Source organism: Pseudophryne corroboree, chromosome 8, assembly GCF_028390025.1.
Source record: "Pseudophryne corroboree isolate aPseCor3 chromosome 8, aPseCor3.hap2, whole genome shotgun sequence".
Lineage (NCBI taxonomy): Eukaryota > Metazoa > Chordata > Amphibia > Anura > Myobatrachidae > Pseudophryne > Pseudophryne corroboree.
Window position 1 is genome coordinate 353,740,047 of NC_086451.1, and position 7,673 is coordinate 353,747,719.

The window sequence follows — 7,673 nt, forward strand, 5'->3', positions numbered from 1 at the left end:
TGGACGACGCGACACCTGTAACCGCCTTGATGACATCCAGCAACAAGGCCGCCTCAATGGGCATCCTCCTGTCAGGCGGCGTCTGCGCGACTCGCGCCCATCCTTTCATCGCCTTCAACAGAATCCCACTCTTAGCCACGTCGGGGACGCCCTTTATTCTGCTGAAAACGAAATCCTGGCTAAGTACCGGGATACCACCGCTCTGGACCTACCCGAAACATACAGCTGCCAAATAAAAGAAAGCATCCTCCGATGCCCGCTCTTACCTTGCTGAATTCGTCCTTAAACAAACTCCTCCTACTCGCTCCAAGCTTACGGCTTAAGCGTGGCTGGCGCGACTGACCGCAAAGCAAGACCCTCCAATCCTTCCCGATCACCTCCCTACATAACCGGGAAACTGAACACAATGTTCTTCGGCCTCCGGTGCCAACAAACAAACACTTTCCCACTGCCCTCGTGACAGAGCGTTGGAAATTCCGTTATCCAGCTCAGGCACATGCTGCGCGCGGAACCACACGTTCCGACGTAGGCCTGCCAACGGCAAATGCCCCAGCACCCGCAGAAACTACCAGCGACTTCGCCTCTGATTATTTATCGCATGCGCCACTGCCGGATTGTCACATCTAACCAAGATGCTGCGATGAGCCAGCCGATCGCCCCATACCTCCAGCGCCACGATAATGGGGAAAAGCTCCAGCAGCAAAAGATCCGTCGTTAAACCTTCTCGATGCCATTCCGCCGGCCACGGAGGCCGCGCACCAAAATCTCTCCAGATAGCAATCGAATCCAGAGGCCCCCGTTGCATTGGTGAACAGCTGCAACCTAGCGCTGCCTACTATAGGGGCCTGCCATATACACGCCCCGTTGAAGTCCTCCAGGAACGAGGCCCATACGGCCAAATCCCTCTTAATCTCTGAGGACAATTGCACGAAACAGGTGGTCTGGCACACCCCGCAGTAGCCTTTTCTAGCTTCCGGCAGAAAACCCTCGCCCATCGGGATTACGCGACAAGCAAAGTTCACCATGCCCAGCAAGGACTGCGCCTGCCGCAGTGTGACCTTACGCTACCCCTCAAACCAGCAACTAGCATCGCGGAGCTTCACCCCTTGCTCCGAGGCTACCGACACGATCCTGCCACTGTGTCAATCTCCATCTCCAAAAAGGACAAACAGGAGGCCGGGCCCACTGTTTTGTCCTCGGTCACAGGAACGCCGAAGTTGACAAACCGCGCTCGGATGCTGAAGAGCAAGTCACCGCACTGTAAGATATGCCGGACCCGCGCACCGTAAGTCATAGAGGTAATGGGCGACCCCTTGACCCCCCGACGACGACTGCACGCACCAATGTAAAACGTACTAAACCGCTCGAAAATTGAGCATGAAACGAAACAACCATCGGCAGACCTTTGTCAATGAAATACTCCGCCCCAATCCGGCAACCCATAAAACGGAGGTTCCACTGGGCCCGCACCGCACCTCGCTCGCAACAGGCAAGCGAAAACAAACGAACACCGGAAACAAAAATCTTGCATCCGCCCTATTTGGATAACAATCCAACCACCGGCCCATCGTCTCCAAATTAATTTGCGTTGGAGCTCTGCGGAGTGCTCCCGCCCTAGGCCTGTCTCGGGTAAGTTTGCTTACCCCGGGCCCCCTGACGACTGCCCTTGAAACAAGAGGAGGCTGGGTGTGATCCGCCACATTGCAAGCATGAGTGGCGAAAAACTACGCTGCTTGCCGAAGGAATAGGCCGCGTTGTTAAACGCGAAACATTTCCTTGATGCGGCGGCTTGCCCCCCTGCACGGCGGCCGACCTCCCTGGCTTGGCCGATCCGCCGTCTGCGCCGGACCCCAGGGCAGGCAACCCTGTGCGGTGCCCGTCCGCCTCCGCGTTCCGTGGCTCCTTAGCCTGTTGCGAAACCCGAGTAACCTTGAGCCAGACTTCCACGTCCTTACACCCAAAGTCCATGACTTGCAACCCGTCCTGCTACTCCCTGAAATCCTGGACATATCGACGCCACTCGGAGCCCGAAGATGTGCGCTGCATGCCATGTATGAGATGCAGGTACCGAACTATGTTCATGCACTCGTCCGGTCTATCCTACAGGTAACAAGCCGCGAAGACCCCGCTGCCCTTCTTTGTTGCCGCTGCCCTATACTCCCTCTTCGCATCCTTTGCCAAAACAAACACAAACAACAAAATCCCCGTAAATCTTCCTACGGCAGCTATCCCTCAGCCCACGCATAACTGCCGTGTAGTCGCAGCGAACAAACCCCGGGGAAATCACGGCGTTTCTTAGCCCTGCGAGCTTCCTCGCTCAGCCGTCTGCGCATCCTCCGCCTCTTCTGCCGTCCCGCCGCCCTCTTGGCGAATTTCGTCGCCCGCTTCTTCGCCCCAGTCATACTGCTAACGTCAGACGCCGGCGACGACAGAGAAGCCGAAGAGGAGGAAGGAGCAGAACTACGAGGGCTGGAGCTCGTGGAGGAGTCCGATACCGACCGTACCACCTCACCTGATATTGCCGACTGCCCCGACACGGTATCCTTCGGCGTGGCAAAACCGACGTCGTCTTCTTCGGACTCCGACATCTCCACTTCACCGCGATCCCCTGCAGCAGAGAAAGGAGCGAAGGACCCAGAAGGCACTCGCGGCGTATGCCGAGCAACTCGTGAGGAGGGCGTCTCTGCCGCGCATCCCTGCCCGACCCGTCCGGGACAATGATCCAGGTCCGCGTCGCCCGCCCAGAGCTCCCTGCAGGCGCAGGCAACCTGCTGCGCCGCCCGCACACCGGACGCACCTGCCACTGCCGGCGTGCTAGAGCTTGCAGCTACCCCCGGGGAGGCAGCCGCGGCCAGCGGCCCCAAGGCCGCCACCACCGTGGCCAATGCCGACGCCAGCGCCGCGGAGGGTCCTGACCGCCCCAAAAACCCGGCGCCGGATACCGAGGGAACCCCAGCCGGGGCCCGCGTGCGCCTACCCGCAGGACGCCCGACAAACGGAACCTGGGACCCCGACGCCTGCCGTCCCGTCTGCCTTGGCGGGGAAAAGGGTGCGCCCCTGAACGACGGCGAACCCATCCCCCCCCAAACTTCGCCTCTATCGGAGGGCTGGCAGTAGGTGCCCTCGCTTCCTGAAGCTACACTCGCCCCCTCCCCCCGCAAACCGGAGCCACTCCGCCCGCTGGGAGGGAGCTGCGGCGAGACCGGTTAGCGGCCACTAACCATACCCTGTCCCCCCACCTCCCCCACAAGCCCCTGGATTCCTGCTCTAGGGGAGTGACCTGAGGGGACAGAGAGACGTGCGGCGCTGCTGCGCGTGCACGAGAGCAAATGGCGCCACCGTCGTGAGCACGGGCTCGCGCGCACCTCATGTGCGCGCCCAGACTCCTTGCCTCGCTAAAACCTCCTTGAAATACTCCGCCCCCCCACTTATATCTGCCGCACCGCGGCACACAGCCCTCTTGGGTACTACCTATTGCCAACATGTGGGGGGGGGGGGCTGCCTCCCCTCCCTCCCCCGCCCCCCGCCGGACTCCGGCTGCAGGGAGCGAGTTGGGGAGAAAGGGAGGCTGGCGGCGCCGCTGCGCGCACTCGTGCGCGAACGGTGCCGCCGGAAGCGAGCGTGGGTGCGCGCGCCTCTCGTGCGCGCGACCCGCCGCTTCACCGCCCGCGAGCTCCCGGCTGCATACACTGTTGAACCGCCGCGCGAGGCCCAGTGACAGACCTCGCGCGGCTCTCAGCCGTCTCCCGCCTGGCCCCTCCACACTGCGAAGGGGACATACAGGGAGCCGAGAGCGGCTCCACCGACGGGCGCATGCGCGCGCCAGCGAACGCCCGACACCCACACCTCATATGCCGCGCTCGGAGGTGAGGGCTGTTCCCTCCCACCTCCGGGCGGCCTGCCCGAACCTCCGGCCTACCACCCGAGCCTGTGGAGGCCCCAGGGGACGGGGCCCCGTCCCCCAGGCCATCCACCCCATCCCCGGGCCCAGCCCCACCGCCAGGTGCGCGGTGCCGGGCTGGGAACCCGGCGGAAACGACGAGGGCGGGCTGTATGGTAAAGAGAAGGCTGAGGTGATCTAAAGGAGAATCACCTTGAATGCAGGGGAGAGCTCGCAGTCTAATTTAAATGGGAAAATCAATCACAATTGGGAAGCCTGCTATGCAGCACTCACCCAACCCAATAAGGCAATTTCACCAACAAGAGAGACAAGATGTCTGTCCTTCCCTATATATACTAACCCTCCCCTTTTCCCAAAGGGCTGTACTTTCCTTCCAGCTAGGTCCACCTCTCACAAGATGTTTAACTCATTCCTTTCCTATGCTGTCAATTCTCTCTCCTTATAGGAGGAGTACAGTGCAGAGTTTTGCTGACCAGTGGCCACCAGTATTATACGTTGTCTGCCTGAAAAACGCTCCATATCTGTGCTCAGTGTGCTGCATATATCTGTGCTCACACTGCTTTATTGTGGGGACTGGGGACCAGCAGTATTATATAGGAGGAGTACAGTGCAGAGTTTTGCTGACCAGTGACCACCAGTATACGTTCTCTGCCTCAAAAACGCTACATATCTGTGCTCAGTGTGCTGCATATATCTGTGCTCACAATGCTTTATTGTGGGGACTGGGGAGCAGCAGTATTATATAGGAGGAGTACAGTGCAGAGTTTTGCTGATCAGTGACCACCAGTATTATACGTTCTCTGCCTGAAAAACGCTCCTTATCTGTGCTGCATTGTAGTATATAGTAGGAGGACAGTGCAGAATTTTGCTGACCACCAGTATAACTATATATATAGCAGTACGGTACAGTAGTCCACTGCTCTACCTCTGTGTCGTCAAGTATACTATCCCATCCATACCTGTGGTGCATTTCAGTTTTGCACAGTTTGCTGACCACCAGTATATAATATATATAGCAGTACGGTACAGAAGGCCACTGCTCTACCTACCTCTGTGTCGTCAAGTATACTATCCATCCATACCTGTGGTGCATTTCAGTTTTGCACAGTTTGCTGACCACCAGTATATATATAATATATAGCAGTATGGTACAGTAGGCCACTGCTCTAACTACCTCTGTGTCGTCAAGTATACTATACATCCATACCTGTGGTGCATTTCAGTTATGCACAGTATATATAGTAGTAGGCCATTGCTATTGATATATTACGGGCATATAATTCCACACATTAAAAAATGGAGAACAAAAATGTGGAGGGTAAAATAGGGAAAGATCAAGATCCACTTCCACCTCGTGCTGAAGCTGCTGCCACTAGTCATAGTAGAGAGCATGTAAAATCCAAAAAAATAAAGCTCAGTAAAATGACCCAAAAATCTAAATCAAAATCGTCTGAGGAGAAGCGTAAACTTGCCAATGTGCCATTTACGACACGGAGTGGCAATGAACGGCTGAGGCCCTGGCCTATGTTCAAGGCTAGTGGTTCAGCTTCACCTGAGGATGGAAGCACTCATCCTCCTGCTAGAAAACTTAGAGTTAAGATGTCAAAAGCACAGCAAAGAACTGTGCCACTCCTAGATAGGCCAGGTGTTTGTGTCGGCCATTTGTGTCCCTTAGCTTAGTCACACAGCGACCTTGGTGCGCCTCTTTTTTTCTTTGAATCATGTGCTGTTTGGGGACTTTTTTTTTAATTAAGTGCCATCCTGTCTGACACTGCAGTGCCACTCCCAGATGGGCCAGATGTTTGTGTCGGCCGCTTGTGTCGCTTAGCTTAGTCACACAGCGACCTTGGTGCGCCTCTTTTTTTCTTTGCATCATGTGCTGTTTGGGGACTATTTTTTTATTAAGTGCCATCCTGTCTGACACTGCAGTGCCACTCCTAGATGGGCCAGGTGTTTGTGTCGGCCACTTGTGTCGCTTAGCTTAGCCATCCAGCGACCTCGGTGCAAATTTTAGGACTAAAAATAATATTGTGAGGTGTTCAGAATAGACTGAAAATGAGTGTAAATTATGGTTATTGAGGTTAATAATACTATGGGATCAAAATGACCCCCAAATTCTATGATTTAAGCTGTTTTTGAGGGTTTTTTGTAAAAAAACACCCGAATCCAAAACACACCCGAATCCGACAAAAAATGTTCAGGGAGGTTTTGCCAAAACGCGTCCGAATCCAAAACACGGCCGAGGAACCGAATCCAAAACCAAAACACAAAACCCGAAAAATTTCCGGTGCACATCACTAGTCTGTATGTATAAAGGAAAGAAACCTGATGTAACGTTTCCTCCCTCTCATGAACTGAACGCTTTTTTTGAAAAGGCTTGGGAAAATCCTGATAAGAAGGCACAGGTTCGCAAAAGAATTCCAGTGGCATATCCGTTTCCTTTTGGGGACAGGGAAAAATGGGAGTCAACCCCCACGGTGGATAAAGCTCTATCGCGTCTATCCAAAAAGGTGGCGCTTCCGTCTCCTGACACGGCAGCCCTAAAGGATCCTGCGGATCGTAAGCAGGAATATACACTAAAATCCATTTATGTCACTACGGGTTCGCTACTCAGGCCTGCCGTTGCTTCGGCATGGGTGAGTAGCGCTATTGAAAAGTGGGCAGATAACTTGTCATCTGAGATAGATTCCCTAGACATGGATAACGTGTTTTTGACTCTGGGTCATATCAGGGACGCTGCAGCATATTTAAAAGAAGCTGTAAGGGATATTGGCCTTTTGGGATCAAGGGCCAATGCAATTGCAGTCTCAGCTAGGAGAGCATTGTGGATTCATCAATGAAATGCTGACTCCAAGAAGGCGATGGAGTCTTTACCGTTTAACGGTTGGGTCTTGTTTGGTGATGGCCTCACTGACCTGGTATCTACGGCTACCGTGGGTAAGTCGTAATTTTTACCTTATGTTCCTGCACAACAGAAGAAAACGCCCCACTATCAGATGCAGTCCTTTCGGCCCAATAAATTAAAAAAAGGACGAGGGTCCTCCTTCCTTGCTGTGGCAAGTTCCCAAGAGCAGAAGTCCTCTCTGGCTTCTACCAAATCCACCGCATGACGCTGGGGCTCCTCTGCGGGAGTCCGCACCGGTGGGGGCACGTCTCAAACTCTTCAGTCAGGTCTGGGTACACTCGGATATTGGAAATAGTAACCCAAGGGTACAAATTAGAGTTTCGAGATGTGCCCCCTTACCGATTTTTCAAATCGGCCTTGCCAGCTTCTCATCTAGAAAGGGAGGTAGTATGGGCGGCAATACTAAAGCTGTGTCAAAATCAAGTCATTGTCACGGTACCGGGGAGTGTTTTTATTCAAGTCTGTTCATGGTCCCGAAGCCGGATGGCTCAGCCAGACCGATTCTGAACCTAAAATCCCTCAATTTCTTTCTGAAAAGCTCACATTCAAGATGGAATCTCTCCGAGCAGTGATCTCCAGTCTGGAGGAGGGGGATTTTATGGTGTCGGTCGACATAAAGGATGCTTACTTACACGTTCCCATATATCCTCCACATCAGGCATACCTGAGGTTTGCTGTTCAGGATTGTCATTACCAATTTCAGACGTTGCCATTTGGTCTGTCCACGGCACCAAGGATTTTCACCAAGGTTATGGCGGAAATGATGGTTCTCCTGCGCAAGCAGGGAATTACAGTTATCCCGTACTTGGACGATCTCCTCATAAAGGCGAGATCCAAGGAGCAATTGCTGAAAAATGTTGCGCTCTC